Raw genomic sequence first — 17334 nt, 5'->3', positions numbered from 1 at the left:
CTTTGCCTTCAAAGCTTGATTTTCCATTTCTAGGTTCCTAAACTTAGAGTCAACATGTCCACCATGGACATTCCTAGACCTACCCTTTCTACGCATGTGTCTCCCCTTCTTGAGATTAATGCCTTAGTTCTCCTTAGGTCTATCATTTCTAGCTTTATCATGAATTGGTCTTCTAGGGTTATAATCTACATTTACCATATTTCTATCATGATATCTAAAGGTAAAATTTTTCATTGCTATATAATGATAATCATTATTTATCTTAGCATGCATGGGAACATAAGAATTTAAATTTGAATTACACTTCAAATTCAAACTAGGGTTTACCATACCCTTTACCTTTGGAGCTCCCCCTTGACATGAGCCTCCATTCTTCCTCCTCTTCTTTTCACAAATCTTCAAATGCGCCAACTTCTTGAGCTCTCTCTTCCTTGGGCATTTGGTGTGGTAGTGACCCATTCCACCACATGTGAAGCATCTAATATGCTTCTTCTCCTTCTTCTTCCTACAACTCAAATTAGATTCTAAAGATATTGAATTGAGTTTAGGAGATACCTCTTTCTTACCCAATGGACACCTACTCTTGTAATATCCCTTCTTATTGCACCCGAAGTATATTATGTGGTCCTTTGACTTCACTTTGGTGGAGATGCTTGCTAGGTTGACCACTTCCAAGACCTCTTCTTTATCCTCTTCACTTGTCTTGGATTCTTCCTCAATCCTTGAGAATGTAGATGATACTTCCTCATCCTCTTTCTCCTCCTCGAAAGTTGAATGTTCGTCACCTTCCAGTTGCTCCTCCTCTACTAGAGCACTTAAACTCATCTCCTTAGGTTCTACCTCTTCATGTGTAGGCAAAAGTTCTTCTCCTAGAACTTTCTTCACTTTGCTCCACAATTCGTGGGTGTTCTCATATTTTCCTACACGACTCACAATATCATTAGGCAACATATTAATTAAAATTGATATTACCTTTGAATTTGCCTCCGATCGTGTGGTTTGCTCCTCCATCCAATGTCGTGGTCGGAGCTTCTTCCCTTTCTTGTCCTTTGGGACTTCAAATGGCTCTTCCACCACCATCATTATGTCTCAACGTCTCGAGGAAGTTCTTCATTTTCACCAACCAAAAGGTGATGCCCCATAAGTTTTCTCCTTCGATCTTTGGCTGTTCTATCAAGCCAATCATCCTTGCTTCCTCGGCAGTTAGTCCGATGGAGAGCAGCCTTGCTCTGATACCACTTGTTGGAGGATCTTGCGGCTGGCTAGAAGGGAGGTTGAATAGTCGTGCCCCTTATTAATCACTTCCTACGTATTTTTTAGTAGCGCAACATAAATCTAATACTAAATACAAATACAAAAGCTAAAGACTAAAGACTAAGAAAGGAAATGCAAATCAATACACGTCGATGTAACATGATTCGGAGATAGCTTGCTCTTACTCCATGACTATCTGTAAGGTGGACGATCCCTCAATACGTCGGTGCATTAGTACTCAGAAACTACGACAAGCTCAAACCTTCTTGTTGGTGGAGAAACCTCACAACACACTCACTGTAGGTGCAGCGGAGGCCGGCAAGAAGGGGGTGAATTGCTTAAATAAAAAATTAAACCTACCCTCCTCGGATTTCAACTCAGAAAAGCAATAGTAAAATAATAACAATTAAATCAACAGAAATAAAAAGAGACTCAACAATCAACTTGGTTACAACCAAGGAGGTTGTTAATCCAGGGCGATGAAAAAGCGCACTAGAAGAATCTCCTTTGCTGAAGGCGGAGAAGCCTTTTACAAACTAACGGCTCAGAACTATTGCTAGGAATTAAGTACAGAGTTGAATGTCGAAGTTGTTATTGAATTCCTAGCTCCAGGGGCCTTTATATAGCTCCTGGAAAGTCTATCCCGAGGGTCCAAGGCGCCTCCAACAAGGTTTAAGGCGCCTCTAGCTCGGTCAGCGGATAAAGTTTTATCGGCAGTACAAACGGTCAAAACTGACATGTTGAAGGCGCCTTCAACAGGGTTGAAGGCACCTTCAAGCTGGAGGCGCCTCCAAGCCTGCTGAAGGCGCCTCCAAGTTGGCAGCTCCATTTTCAGCTTGGTTTCTTCAGCTTCCGACGCTCCGTTCTTTTGGGTGATTGCGGCCAACCAGAATAGGGCTCACCCGAACCCAATTCCCGGCCTTCTCCTCGAGCAGCCTTCCATCCCGGCTTAACGACCCTCGAACGCCGCGCACGCTCTTCATGCCCACCGGAGTACTCTTCCGCAGCTCTCTCATCCTTCGGATGCACCGAGCCCATCGACTCCCTTCTCGTGTCATCCTTCTCGCTAGCTGCGTCTTCCGCTCGACTTCCTGTGCTCCTAAGCGCCTGCACACTCAAACACAGGGATCAAACACAACAGGACCTAACCAACTTGGTTGATCACATCAAAACTTCCACGGGGTCCAACAATCTCCCCCTTTTTGATGTGCATCAACCCAAGTTCAAGTTAGGGTTTTAATAGACATAAATAGTAATTTTAAAGGAAATTACTAAACTAACATATTTAAGCATAAATTTGCAATAAGTAAAATTGCAACATAGTTTAGAAAAAATATTAAAAAGTTTTTAATTTTCTAATTTTCCTAACTCCCCCTAAACTTGTACCTTTCTCTCCCCCTTTGATCATAACAAAAATGGGGTCCTAATTAGAGGGAACTTTTCAAAAATTCTAAATAAAGAATTTTCAAACAGAACTTTCCAGAAGACTTTTTGAATTTAAAAAAAAATTCCAAGTAAATGAACTTTTAGAATTTTCTAGAAGAATATTTTGAAAAAAAAATTCTAAGGATTTTTTTTAAAAAAAAAAAATTCAAGTTGGAAAGCAAATTAAGTCTTTAAAATTTTTCCAGGAAAAAATTTTCAAAAATGTTTGATTAAACTTTCAAAGCATTATTTAATTCTAATTTTAAATTTTTTTCAAAAAGTTAATTAAACCTTTCATTTCAATATTTCAGCTTCCAGGTCGTGGCGAGGCACTAGGCCTTCTTGGTTATTGGAGCAACAACCACTTCCTTAACAAAGTTTTATAAAGAAATTTACTGTTTAATTTTCTTCTCTGAAAGCGCTAAGTCTAATATTTCAACTAAGATCAAATATTATGATTTTTAAATTTCCATTTTAACTTCTCATAAGTTCTTAATTCACAGTTTTTTATAATTGTAGCAAAAAATATTGAGCATATAGAAAATTGTACATTTTCTATTGCTAGTTTGTCAAAATCTCTTAATTGACAAATTGTGTCTTTTAACTCAATATTCTTTAATAGTTTTTCAGTTTTTAATTTAAAATATTCTTTCAACGAAATAATTTGTAATTTACGAAAACCTTTCGGCAATATTTCAATTGAAACAATTAATTTGCCAAGAGGTGGAGACCATACCTGACTTACCTTGTCGGCGGTTGATTCTCTCCCTGTTGAGTTGTTTTCGTCTTCTGATGTTTCTCCCCCTTCATCGATGCTCATTTGTGATGAGCATTCTAGGTCTTCAAGTTGGAGTTCGGTTACTGGTTCTGTCTCGGCACTTACCTCAGTTTCGGACTCTTCTGACGTCGGATCAGTGTCCATCGAGGAGTCGGATTCAACATCAATTTGTTCTTCATGGAGTTTTAAGAACTTTTCCCAAAGTTCTTTTGCGCTATTGTACTCTCCAACTTTGTTGAGATCTTCATTTAGTATTGTGGTTAGGAGATGAAATTCAGCCCGTGCATTTGCCATAAACTCGTCACGTTGCTTCTCGTTCCAGAGGTATTTCTCGAGTTCTTCTCCGTTTGCTTTCTTTGGTGCTTCATAACCAGATTTCATTATTAAATAAATAGAAAAATCAGAGTTAAGGTATACCTCCATCTTTTGCTTCCATGAAGCAAACTCCCCATCGAATGTAGGTGGGTAGTCACTATCTCCGACCATCATTTTGATCGTTGTGCGTCAGTCGGCGGTTAGTCCTTCTGAGCGGTCTAGCTCTGATACCAATTGTAGGTGCAGCGGAGGCCGGCAAGAGGGGGTGAATTGCTGAAATCAAAAATTAAACCTACCCTCCTCGGATTTCAACTCAGAAAAGCAATAGTAAAATAATAACAATTAAATCAACAGAAATAAAAAGAGACTCAGCAATTAACCTGGTTACAACCAAGGAGGTTGTTAATCCAGGGCGATGAAAAAGCGCACTAGAAGAATCTCCTTTGCTGAAGGCGGAGAAGCCTTTTACACACTAACGGCTCAGAACTATTGCTAGGAATTAAGTACAGAGTTGAATGTCGAAGTTGTTATTGAATTCCTAGCTCCAGGGGCCTTTATATAGCTCCTGGAAAGTCTATCCCGAGGGTCCAAAGTGCCTCTAACAAGGTTTAAGGTGCCTCTAGCTCGGTCAGCGGATAAATTTTTATCCGCAGCGCAAACGGTCAAAACTGACCTGTTGAAGGCGCCTTCAACAGGGTTGAAGGCGCCTTCAAGCTGGAGGCGCCTCCAAGCCTGCTGGAGGCGCCTTCAAGCTGGAGGGGCCTCCAAGCCTGCTGGAGGCGCCTCCAAGCTGGCAGCTCCATTTTCATCTTGGTTTCTTCAGCTTCCGACGCTCCATTCTTTTGGGTGATTGCGGCCAACCGGAATAGAGCTTACCCGAACCCAATTCCCGGCCTTCTCCTCGAGCAGCCTTCCGTCCCGACTTAACATCCCTCGAACGCCGCGCATGCTCTTCACGCCCACCGAAGTACTCTTCCGCAGCTCTCTCGTCCTTCGGACGCACTGAGCCCGTCGGCTCCCTTCCCGTGCCGTCCTTCTCGCTAGCTGTGTCTTCCACTCGACTTCCTGTGCTCCTAAGCTCCTGTACACTCAGACATAGGGATCAAACACAACAGGACCTAACCAACTTGGTTAATCACATTAAAACTACCACGGGGTCCAACACTCACCAAGACCTCTTGGACACAAGGGAAACCTTGAGCACTAGTAGACTACTAATTAGATTTTAACCAAGTCCAATTTCGTTAGTCCTAAATAAGCTTCCAAGCCTTGGTTATATAGGCCACAGGTTGAAAAACCACGCCTACTAGTCGACTGCCAAAACCATCAGTTGACTGCCCTCTGTGGAGATTCAACCATTACATCCCAACAACTCGATAGCAGTCGACTGGTAAATGTACCAGTCGACTGCTCCACACTGGTTGAGCAATAGAAGCATTCTGTTGACTCCTAGTTGACTTCCCAGTCGACTACGACAGTAGACTGATGAAACCACCAGTCAACTGCTACCCGAGTACAATCTCTCAGCACTTAGAGTCTCGCCCTTACGACTCACTTAACACGTCTTTGTAGCCTTGACCTCTTGCCTTCAAGCATACTTCCTTTGGCTCTCGTCCCTCAGATGCATTCAAGCCCATAGCTCATCCCCAATGTCATCCTACGAGTATGCCTCGAAGCCACTTCCCTTAGCCCTTATCCTTGCTGCCTTGTCCACGGTCCCTCAGATGCTCCATCCTTCACCGGACCCGAAGCCATCAACCTGAGTCATATGTGTATCCTGTAAACTTGCACACTTATATACACATATCAAATACAAGGGTGAACCTAACTTAAACTTTTTGCCCAAATACTAAACACATGGTCGCTTGGACCATTGGGATTGCTGCAACAAAGGACACAAGGCAAATTGTCTAGACAGATTGAGGACTGGATGTCTAGAGGAAAGTCTCAGAGGTCAAGATCAGATGCTAATCAAAATTCCAAATAGGTTTAGAAGACTGTATGTCTGAAAACAAGGAAAGCTCTCCTAAGAGAAGTAGGTGAGGATGCATTCCCTATTTAGGGAATAATAGGTGTTGGTCTGACCTAATGATTTAGTGAAATTCAAAAGTCTGTCAAATCATTCTATTTCATATTATTGTGTTTTCTATGCTAACTCTGTGATGTAGAAGTCAAAAGTCTAGAAGAGCTTATCTAGGCGCCTGGAATGGATCTAAGTGCCCTAAGCTGATATAGGCACTTGGAAGGGATCTAGGTGCCCTGATCACCTTAGCTAATAGTAAGATGAGGTGGCAACCTCTGATTGGTCAGCGTATGTCAGCATCCAGGCACCTGGGATGGGATAGACTCGACTAGGATAGGGCTTCACTTAGAACTCTCCACATTAGCAATCAAGGTGGCTAGAAGGGATCCAATCACCTGGAAGTGGATAAGTTATGATTGTAGCAGATCTAATAGGCTTTGATTGAGGCGCTTGGAAGTGATCCAGGTGCCTGGATAAGGCTATAAAAGGTCTTGATCTTCTCAGAATCATCTTTCACATGTCTAAATGACTCTTGAGCTATTCTAAAACTCTGCTACAATACTGAAACACTATTTTAACAATAACCTCCAAGTTTATACTCTTTCCGAGTTGTTGGTATAATTGTTCATTTTTTAATTAAGCTTTGTTTCTATATTTGTAATCAGATTTCTTGTACTTAACAAACTCTTAGTGAATTTTTGAACAAAAGTACTCAACAAGTGCAGACCTTGGATTAGCAGCATGGGTTGTGAACCAAGTAAAATAAAGTATATTAGCATTCTTTCTAATTCTTATTATTCCACTACTTTAATTCATGTTTTCTATAAAAGTGAAACAGTGATGCACGCTATTTAACCCATCCCCCTATTAGCACTCCTTTCAATTCCTACAGGGGTTCATCTAAGAAACAAGAGTACTAGTTCAGTTCTATGAATCATGACTATTTAAAAATATATCAACTATCAAAATCATCCATGATGTGAACAAAAATCATAAACAAATAGGCCAACACAATACTCTTACAATAAAAATGTTGCTCAAGTCATACTACTATTGATATAAGAAAAGAGATTGCTATGTATACTAGCAAATTACAAAAGAATATAAAGTCTATCATGCTAATGTCATGCTATAAGAAACAAACAAGTAATGCATGAATTATGACATGCAAACATGACAAAAGGAATAATTATGATGTCAAAAGAAACATAACAAAACTAATCAATCTAAGCTAAAAACTAACTAATTGACCTATATACTGTTGAACCCCGTGGTAGTTTTGATGTGATCAACCAAGTTTGGGTTAGGTCCTGTTTTGTGTTTGATCCCTGTGTCTAAGTGTGCAGGAGCTTAGGAGCGCAGGAAGTCGAGCAGAAGACGTAGCTAGCGAGAAGGACGGCACGGGAAGGGAGCCGACGGGCTCGGTGCATCCGAAGGATGAGAGAGCTGCGGAAGAGTACACCCGGTGGGCGTGAAGAACATGCGTAGTGTTCGAGGGACATAAAGCCAGGACGGAAGACTACTCGAGGAGAAGGCCGGGAACTGGGTTCGGGTGAGCCCTATTCCGGATGGCCGCAATCACCCAAGGAGCTGAACCGGAGCAAGTCAACTGGAAGATGACTTGTCAACTGTTCGGTCGACCAAACCTATTGATCGGTCAACCGAACCCTTCCTTAACCGAAGCCAACCGCAGCAGACACGTCGAATGCCACGTCAGAAGCTGACCATTGGTGAAGCTGATCGGTCTACCGAACCTCCTGATCTGTCGACCGAACCGAAGTTAATCCAAAGACTTAGTCGAGCAAGATGATCAGGCCAACTAAGCTGGAAGACCGTTGGTCGATCGATCGACCGAACATAAGGATCGGTCGACCGAACAAAAGCTCATCCTCAGAGACTACACCTAGACGGAAGACTGGGCAGGTACAGCAGGTTCGGTTGACCAAACCTGGGGATCGGTCGACCGATCCCTCTCGAGTCAAACCTGATCCCGAAGGATCAGGTGATCTGATAAGCTCGAGAACCCCTATATAAAGAGGGTCTCGGGCAGCTTTAGAGTACAACGATTTTAGAACGAAATTCAACTCTGTAATTCCTGTTTAAGCAACCTATGTGCTCTCAAAGTGTAAATGGCTTCTCCGCCTTCAAAGAAGGAGTTTCTTACTGCGCTTTCCATCGCCTTGGATTAACAACCCTCTTGGTTGTAACCAGGTAAAGATTCTGTCTTCACTTCTCTTTATTTTATTAAGTGTTGCTTTATTTTAGAGTTGAAACGCTTTGAGGAGGGTACCTTTTATTTGCAGACAATTCACCCCCCTCTTGCGGGTCCCCACTGTACCAACAAGTGGTATCAGAGCCTGACAGCCTCAGAAGGACTAACTGTCGTCTGAAGCACTAAGATCAAGACAATGGCCGGCGCGAACATTCATCCCCCGAAGTTCGACGAAGATTTTGCTACATGGAAGCGAAAAATGGAGGTATTCTTTAAAACATACTTTGATATTTTAATTACTATGAAATGTGGTTTTGCAGCTCCTAAAGACAAAGAAGAAAACACGTGGAGAAAGAAGGAGCAAGCCGATTTCGTTGCCAACGGAAAAGATGAATTCACCTCCTCGGCGTTCTGCCACCTCAGGAGGTAAGTAGGATCGGAAGCTACAACTCAGCGAAAGATCTCCAGGAGAAATTTCTGGAGCTTCACGAAGGTACCTCTGAAGCGGAGCTGGCGCGGCGTGACATCCTCCGCACACAACTAACAAACCTCCGAATGAACTACGGCGAGAAGGTAGCGCAACTCCAAGCAAGAATCAAGGAGCTGATAACGCAACTAACGAACCTTGGAGAAGAAGTAACGAACCGGGACTCGATCCGGTACGCGCTCAACGCCTTCCCGAGAACTCCAGAGTGGGCCTCCTTAGTAGATGCGTACTACATCTCTAAGGACTTCGAGGTAAGTACACTAGAACAACTATTTTCCACTTTTGAACTTCACGAATCTCAAATTTCAGAGCCCAATGGAGCAGAGAAGACCAGTCAGAACATTGCCTTAAAGGCAAAAATGAATAGTTCTGACTCCGAAGCCTTGGTTGACGAATCAGAAGCGGCACTACTGGTAAGATGATTCAATAAATTTTTTAAATCTAACAAATTTAGATCGCAGAGGCATGAGAGAAAAAGAAGAACGATTCGTTGCTACAACTGCAACGAAGAAGGGCACATCAAGGATGACTGCCCGAAATTGAAGAGCAAGCAAAAGGAGAAGGCAAAGACCAAGTACAAGAAACCAGAATCCTTCAAGCACAAGAACCTGAAGGACACTTGGTCAGACTCATCCTCCGAATCAAAAGTCGAAGAATTCTCGGGAATAGCATTGATGGCCAACCATCAGCTAGAAGAAACGTCTAGCTTAGAGATGAGCATCGATGAAGGGGGAGGAACATCAGAAGAAGAAAGCAGTAGTGAAGGGGGAGCGACACCAGATCAGGTAAGTAAGGTACACAATCTAACCCCGACTCAGTCTTTTAAATTTATCAAGTCTCTGTCCAAAGAATTAGATCAATTAGAAAAAGAAAATGCTGAATTAAATAATATCTTAGATAAATTTAAATCAGAAAATGAAAGTTTGAAATCAGAAATTGAAAAATTGCAATCTGCTGTATGCTTAAATCATTTTCCAAAGTCAAAAATAAAATTATATGGAAAATTAAATTGGTACATAAGGAAGGATCAGGGTCAACTTAGAAAAATACCGAGAAACTATGTACCCCCTAAGTTTTTAATTAATCCTATAGGAAGGAATTTGTATTGGATCCCAAAATCCTTACTAAATTAAAACTATATAAATTAAAAGCTTACAGTGAGAAAATTAAACATTGAGGTTCTTTATGGAAGCTTTGTCTAAGGAAGTGGTTGTTGCTCCAATAACCAAGAAAGCCAAGTGTCTCGCCACGACCTGGAAGCTGAAATATCGAAATAAAAATGTTTAATTAACATTCTGATAAAAAGAATTAAATTTAGAATTAAACAAATGCTTTTAAAAGTTGTTAAACATTTCCTTAGAAAATTCTTTAAATTTTTTTTTGAAAAACTGTTCCTTAAAATTTTTACTTAGAAATTCTCTTTGGAAGATTCTGAAAAATTCATTTTAACTTAGAATTTTTTTTTAAACCTAACTCAATTTGTTTACACCCCGTTTTTGCTGTGATCAAAGGGGGAGAATAAAGATAAGTTCAGTTAGTTAGGGGGAGTTAGTTAAAAAAAATTTAAATTGTCATATTGCAATTTATTTTAAAGTTGCAAATTTATGCCAGAATTGTTAGTTTAGTAATTTCGTTAAATTACTATCTCTTTGTTTTACCCTAACCTGAACTTGGGTTGATGCACATCAAAAAGGGGGAGATTGTTGAACCCCGTGGTAGTTTTGATGTGATCAACCAAGTTTGGGTTAGGTCTTGCTTTGTGTTTGATCCCTGTGTCTAAGTGTGCAGGAGCTTAGGAGCGCAGGAAGTCGAGCAGAAGACGTAGCTAGCGAGAAGGACGACACGGGAAGGGAGCCGATGGGCTCGGTGCGTCCGAAGGACGAGAGAGCTGCGGAAGAGTACACCCGGTGGGCGTGAAGAACATGCGCGGTGTTTGAGGGACGTAAAGCCGGGACGGAAGACTGCTCGAGGGGAAGGCCGGGAATTAGGTTCGGGTGAGCCCTATTCCGGATGGCCGCAATCACCCAAGGAGCCGAACCGGAGCAAGTCAACTGGAAGTTGACTTGTCAACGGTTCGGTCGACCGAACCTATTGATCGGTAGACTGAACCCTTCCTTAACCGAAGCCAACTGCAGCAAACACGTCGAATGTGTTGGTTGCTACTTGGAAAACCTAATGGTTCCACTGTATAAAAATTTTGTTCAAAGGTCTGAACCATTTCCTAGCTACCATGTGTTCTTTTAAATTAAACTCGGATCGCCTGCGGAACTTAACACGTTTGATCCTAAGTTTAATTTATTTGTTCTTTTAGGTTTAGACTTAGATCTCCTGCGGAACTTAACACGTTCGATCTAAATCACCTAGGTTATTAATTCCATTAAATATTAATTTTCAAAATTGGCTTCCAGGACTGCATGGCGAGGCACATGACCTTTTTGGATAGGGGAACAACCACCACCGCCTAGACAAAGCCTTTTAAGGAAAGCTAATATTTAATTTCCTTAAATTACTTTAGGTCAACCAAAAGGAACAATCAAATCACAAGGAAAAGAAAAAAAAAAAGAACACAACATCGAAAACTAATTCGAAATACTAGAATCGCATGCCTCTTGTATTTGGTATTTTTACAAAGAAATAAAACTAGTATGATGCGGAAATTAAATACTAGTATACCTTTTCTTTTGCAAGCAAAAACCTCTAGGTATTCTACCGTATTCCTCTTCTAACCTCAGACGTTGTGTGGGCAACGATCTTCCAAGATGAGAAATCACAAAAGCACCTTCTTCTCCTCCTTGCAAGGTTCAGCCACAACAAGAGCACCTCCAAGGATGAATAGATTCAACCACCACCAATGCTCTAAGGGATGCTAGAAAAGAGACTTCTTTTCTCTCCTTCTTCTCCTTCTTAGATCCGGCCACCAAAGCTATCTCCACCAAGAGAAGGTTTCGGCCACACAAAGGAGAGGAGAGGAAAAGGAAGGGCCGGCCACACCCAAGGAGAAAAGAGAGGAAAAATAGAATAGAGTCATTCACCCATGAAGGCACCTCTACCCCCTCTTTTATAATCCTTGGTCTTGGCAAATAAGGAAATTTTAATAAAAACTTCCTTAATTCTTTTGCCATGAAAAGGAAAATTTAATTAATTAAAAATCAATTTTCTTTTCTCAATTCATATGGCCGGCCACCACAAGCTATAAACAAGGAGAGTTTTAATTAATTAAAACTTCCTAATTTGTCTCCAGAAATTTATAAAAATTTCTCCAATAATTTTAATCCCTTCATGGTTAGTAAAAAGGAAATTTTATAAATTAAAATCTTTCTTTTAAACATGTGGATAAAAAAAAAGTTATCTCTAAAAATTAAAATCTCTTTTAATCTACAAATAAGGAAAGATATCAAATCTTTTCTTAATCTTTTGTAGAAACTTATAAAAGAGAATAATTAATTTTTAAACTCTCTTTTAAATCATGAACATGGTTAAAAAGGAAAGTTTTCTTAAAATTTAAAATCCACCTTTTAATCAACAAATAAGGAAAGATTTCAAATTTTAAACTCTCTTTTAAACATGTGGATGATTTACAAATAAGGAAAGTTTTTACCAAAAATTAAAACCATCCTTTTAATCTACAAATAAGGAAAGAGATTAATCTCTTCTCTTAATCTTTTGTAGAAAGCTATAAAACGAAATTTTTAATTTTTTTTAAACTCTCTTTTAGAACTATGATATCCACATAAGAAATAATTTTAATAAAAATCCTTTTTAATATTCTAGTGGCCGGCCACCTAAGCTTGAGACCAAGCTTGGCCGGCCACCAACTTGGCTAATTCACTTGGTCTTGGCCGGCCCTAGCTTGGGTTCCAAGCTAGCTTGGCCGGCCCCATTGGATGGGTAAGAAGGTGGGTATGTGGTGGGTATAAATCTCTATATACAAGAGGCTACGATAGGGACCGAGAGGAGGAATTGGTTTTGGTCTCCCGATGAAATTAAGCTTCCCGTGTTCGCCCCGAACACACAACTTAATTTCATCAATAATAATTCATTCCACTAAAGAACTATTATTGAACTACCGCACCAATCCCAAATTATATTTTGGGCTCCTTCTTATTATGAGTGTGTCAGTCTCCCTGTGTTTAAGATGTCGAATGTCCACTAATTAAATGAGTTACTGACAACTCACTTAATTAATATCTTAGTCCAAGAGTAGTACCACTCAACCTCATCGTCATGTCGGACTAAGTCCACCTGCAGGGTTTAACATAACAATCCTTATGAGCTCCTCTTGGGGACATTATCAACCTAGATTACTAGGACACAGTTTCCTTCTATAATCAACAACACACACTATAAGTGATATCATTTCCCAACTTATTGGGCTTATTGATTTATCGAACTAAATCTCACCCATTGATAAATTAAAGAAATAAATATCAAATATATGTGCTTGTTATTATATTAGGATTAAGAGCACACACTTCCATAATAACTGAGGTCTTTGTCCCTTTATAAAGTCAGTATAAAAGAGGCGACCTCTAATGGTCCTACTCAATACACTCTAAGTGTACTAGTGTAATTATATAGTTAAGACAAACTAATACCTAATTACACTACGATCTTCCAATGGTTTGTTCCTTTCCATTTTGATCGTGAGCTACTATTTATAATTTATAAGGTACTGATAACATGATCCTTTGTGTGTGACACCACACACCATGTTATCTATAATATAAATTAATTGAACAACTACATTTATCATAAATGTAGACATTTGACCAATGTGATTCTTATTTCTAGATAAATATTTATACCAAAAGCTAGGCTTTTAGTATACATCCTAACAGAATGCAACGTCAGAAGCTGACCGTTGGTGAAGCTGATCGGTCGACCGAACCTCCTGATCGGTCGACCGAAACGAAGTTAATCCAGAGACTTAGTCGAGCAAGATGATTGGTCCAACTCAGCTGGAAGACCGTTGGTCGATCGGTCGACCGAACATAAGGATCGATTGACCGAACAAAAGCTCATCCCAAGAGACTGCACCTGGACGGAAGACTGGGCAGGTACAGCAGGTTCGGTCGACCGAACCTGGGGTTCGGTCGACCGATCCCTCTCGAGTCAAACCTGATCCCGAAGGATCAGGTGATCTGATAAGCTCGAGAACCCCTATATAAAGAGGGTCTCGGGCAGCTTTAGAGTACAATGATTTTAGAACAAAATTCAACTCTGTAATTCCTGTTTAAGCAACCTCTATGCTCTCAAAGTGTAAAAGGCTTCTCCGCCTTCAAAGAAGGAGTTTCTTACTGCGCTTTTCTATCACCCTGGATTAACAACCCTCTTGGTTATAACCAGGTTAAGATTATGTCTTCACTTCTCTTTCTTTTATTAAGTGTTGCTTTATTTTAGAGTTGAAACGCTTTGAGGAGGGTAACTTTTATTTGCAGGCAATTCACCCCCCTCTTGCCGGTCCCCGCTACACCAACATATTTAAATATTTCGCTGTCCCAATGAAATTCTAGTATGGAGGAGGAGAAGAAAATTTTGGTAACTAAGGTTGATTACCTAATTGCCCATGCTAGCTGTATACATTGTCGATTTAACATTAGGTACAACCTAGAGATGGGGAGAATACATTCAAGTATGGTGGTGGTTAACTGGTATGGCCGAGCCATGCTAAAATATATGCTTGGGGACACAATCGTACTTGGTAACATGACCATATCATGTCTCATTCTGGAGTCGCCGACACGGTCTCGCCTGGGGGCACAACCTAGCCGTGTTTCTTAGTGTATGCTTGGGTATGGCTATGCTTTTGTTTCAGTCACCTTCCGCACATATGGTAATCACAATAACCATCTCATAGGTACTCCCGACCCTAAAATAAATCAAAATAAATGTTAGAGTTAGAAAAATCAAAGCTAGAATGAAAGAAAACTTGGGTTGCCTTATAAAAAGTGTTTGTTTTATGTCATTAGCTTGACCCTTATCTATCTTAATCTAGAGTGTCTGGCTTGAGGAAGTCTTGATCCTCTTCTTTCTCAATCAGCATGCCAAAGAAATGTTAGAGTGTATACTAAAAGCCTAGCTTTTGGTATAAACATTATCTAGAAATAAGAATCACTTTGGTCAAATATCTACATGTATGATAAATGTAGTTGTTCAATTAATTTATATTGTAGATAACATGGTGTGTGGTGTCACACACAGAAGATCATGTTATCAGTTCTTTATAAATTATAAACAGTTGCTCACGACTAAGATGGAAAGGAACAAACCATTGGAATAGTCGTAGTGTAATTAGGTATTACTTTATCTTGACTAATAAATTACACTAGTACACTCTAAGTGTATTGAGTAGGACCATTTTAGGTAAGTTATTTTTATACTGACTTGATAAAAGAACTAGACCTTAGTTATTATGGAAGTGTGTGCTCTTAATCCTAATATAATAACAAGTATTTGATATTTATTTCTTTAATTTATCAATGGGTGAGATTTAGTTTGATAAATCAATAAGCCCAATAAGTTGGGAAATGATATCACTAATAGTGTGTGTTGTTGATAATAGAAGGAATCTGTGTCCTAGTAATCTAGGTTAAGAATGACCCCAAGAGGAGCTCATAAGGGTTGTCATGTTAAACCCTGCAGTAGGACTTAGTCTGACATGACAATAAGGATGAGTGGTACTACTCTTGGACTAAGATATTAATTAAGTGAGTTGTCAGTAACTCATTTAATTAGTGGTCATTCATTATCTTAAACACAGGGAGACTAACACACTGATAATAAGAAGGAGCCCAAAATGTAATTTGAGATTGGTGCGGTATTTCAATAATAGTTCTTTAGTGGAATGAATTATTATTGATGAAATTAAGTTATGTGTTCGGGGCGAACACGAATGCTTAATTTCATCGGGAGACCAAAACCAATTCCTCCTCTCGGTCCCTATCGTAGCCCTTGTATATAGAGATTTATACCTACCACATACCACCTTCTTACCCAACCAATAGGTGCCAGCCAAGCCAAGCTTGAAGCTCAAGCTTAGGGTCGGCCAAGCCTAAAGGTTGAGCCTTAAGGTGGCCAGCCAATAGCTTGGAGCCCAAGCTTAGGTGGTCGGCCACATCATATTTAAAAGGATTTTTTATTAAAATTATTTCTTATGTGGATATCTTGGTTTTAAAAGAGAGTTTGAAATTTAAATCTTTCCTTTTATAGCTTTCTACAAAAGATTAAGAAAAGATTTGAAATCTTTCCTTACTTGTAGATTGAAAAGGTAGATTTTAATTTTAAGAAAACTTTCCTTTTTAACCATGTTCATGGTTTTAAAGAGAGTTTAAAAATTAAATATCTCTTTTATAAGTTTCTACAAGAGATTAAGAAAAGATTTGATATCTTTACTTATTTGTAGATTAAAAGGAGATTTTAATTTTTAAAATAACTTTTCTTTTTGAAAATTATCCACATGTTTAAAAGAATGATTTTAATTTATAAAATTTCCTTTTTATAATCCACCATGAAGGGAAAAATTATTGGAGAAATTTTTTTCCGGAAACAAATTAGGAAGTTTTAATTTTTGTTTTAATTAAAACTCTCCTTGTTTTGGGGAAATAAGTGGCCGGCCATGTATATTGAGAAGAGAAAATTATTTTTAATTAAATAAATTTTCCTTTTCATGGCAAAAGAATTAAGGAAGTTTTTTTTTTATTTAAATTTCCTTATTTGCCAAGACCAAGGATTATAAAAGAAGGGGTAGAGGTGCCTTCATGAAGAACGACTCTATTATTCTTCTCCTCTCTTTTCTTCCTTGGTGGTCGGCCCTAGCTTCTCCCTCTTCTCTTCTTCTTTTGGCCGGTGGCAACCCCTCTTGGTGCTCTTGATGGTGGCCGGTTCTAGCTAGGAGAAGAAGGAGCGAAAGGAGGTTTTGTTCTTGTATCCCTTGGAGCTTGGTGGTGGTGGCCGGACCTCTACTTCTCTTAGAGAATTAAGGTGGCCGAAACCTAGAAGGAAGAAGAAGGTGCTTGGTGGTTCTCATCTCGGAAGATCGTTGCCCACACAACGTCCGAGGTTAGAAGAGGAATACAGTAGAAGATCAAGAGGTTATTTTTGCATACAAAGAAAGTTATAACTAGTAATTGTTTTCCGCATCATACTAGTTTTCTTTGTATTGTTATTTTTGGAAATACCAAACACAAGAGGCATATGATTCTAGAGTTTTCGAAATAGTTTTTTGAGTTTGTATTTTTCTTCTTTTTTGAATTTGTGATTCGATTGTTCTTTTTGGTTAGCCTAGAGTTATTTAAGGAAATAAATATTAGCTTTCCTTAAAAGGCTTTGCCTAGGCGGTGGTGGTTGCTCCCATGTCCAAGAAGGTCATGTGCCTCGCCATGCAGTCCTGGAAGCTAATTTTAGAAATTAATATTTATGGAATTAATAACTTAGGTAGATTTGAATCAATAGTGTAAAGTTCCGCTTGCGATTCAAATCTAAACCATTAATAACAGATAAGTTAAATTTGGAATCAATGATGTTAAGTTCCGTCTGCGATTCCAAATTTAACTTCTAAAGAACACAATAGGTTATTTAAGGAAAGGTTCGACACTTGTATAAAAAAATTTTGTACAGTGGAACTGGTACGATTTTCTTAGGACTAACCAACAATTGGTATCAGAGCTAGGGTTGCCTCTGTGTGTTTGGTTTTCATATTAGGTTATGCACATGTCATACATAATTTAGGCAAGATAATAGTAGGATGTGCTAACTTTGTGGTTGCAGGCTCCAACTATTATGTCTTATAGATGTTGTGTGTGATTGGACCCTTGGACATGTCAAGGGCATTATTTTGTGTG

The sequence above is a fragment of the Zingiber officinale genome, chromosome 3B (genome assembly GCF_018446385.1).
Source record: "Zingiber officinale cultivar Zhangliang chromosome 3B, Zo_v1.1, whole genome shotgun sequence".
Lineage (NCBI taxonomy): Eukaryota > Viridiplantae > Streptophyta > Magnoliopsida > Zingiberales > Zingiberaceae > Zingiber > Zingiber officinale.
Note: the sequence above shows the minus strand (reverse complement) of the source record.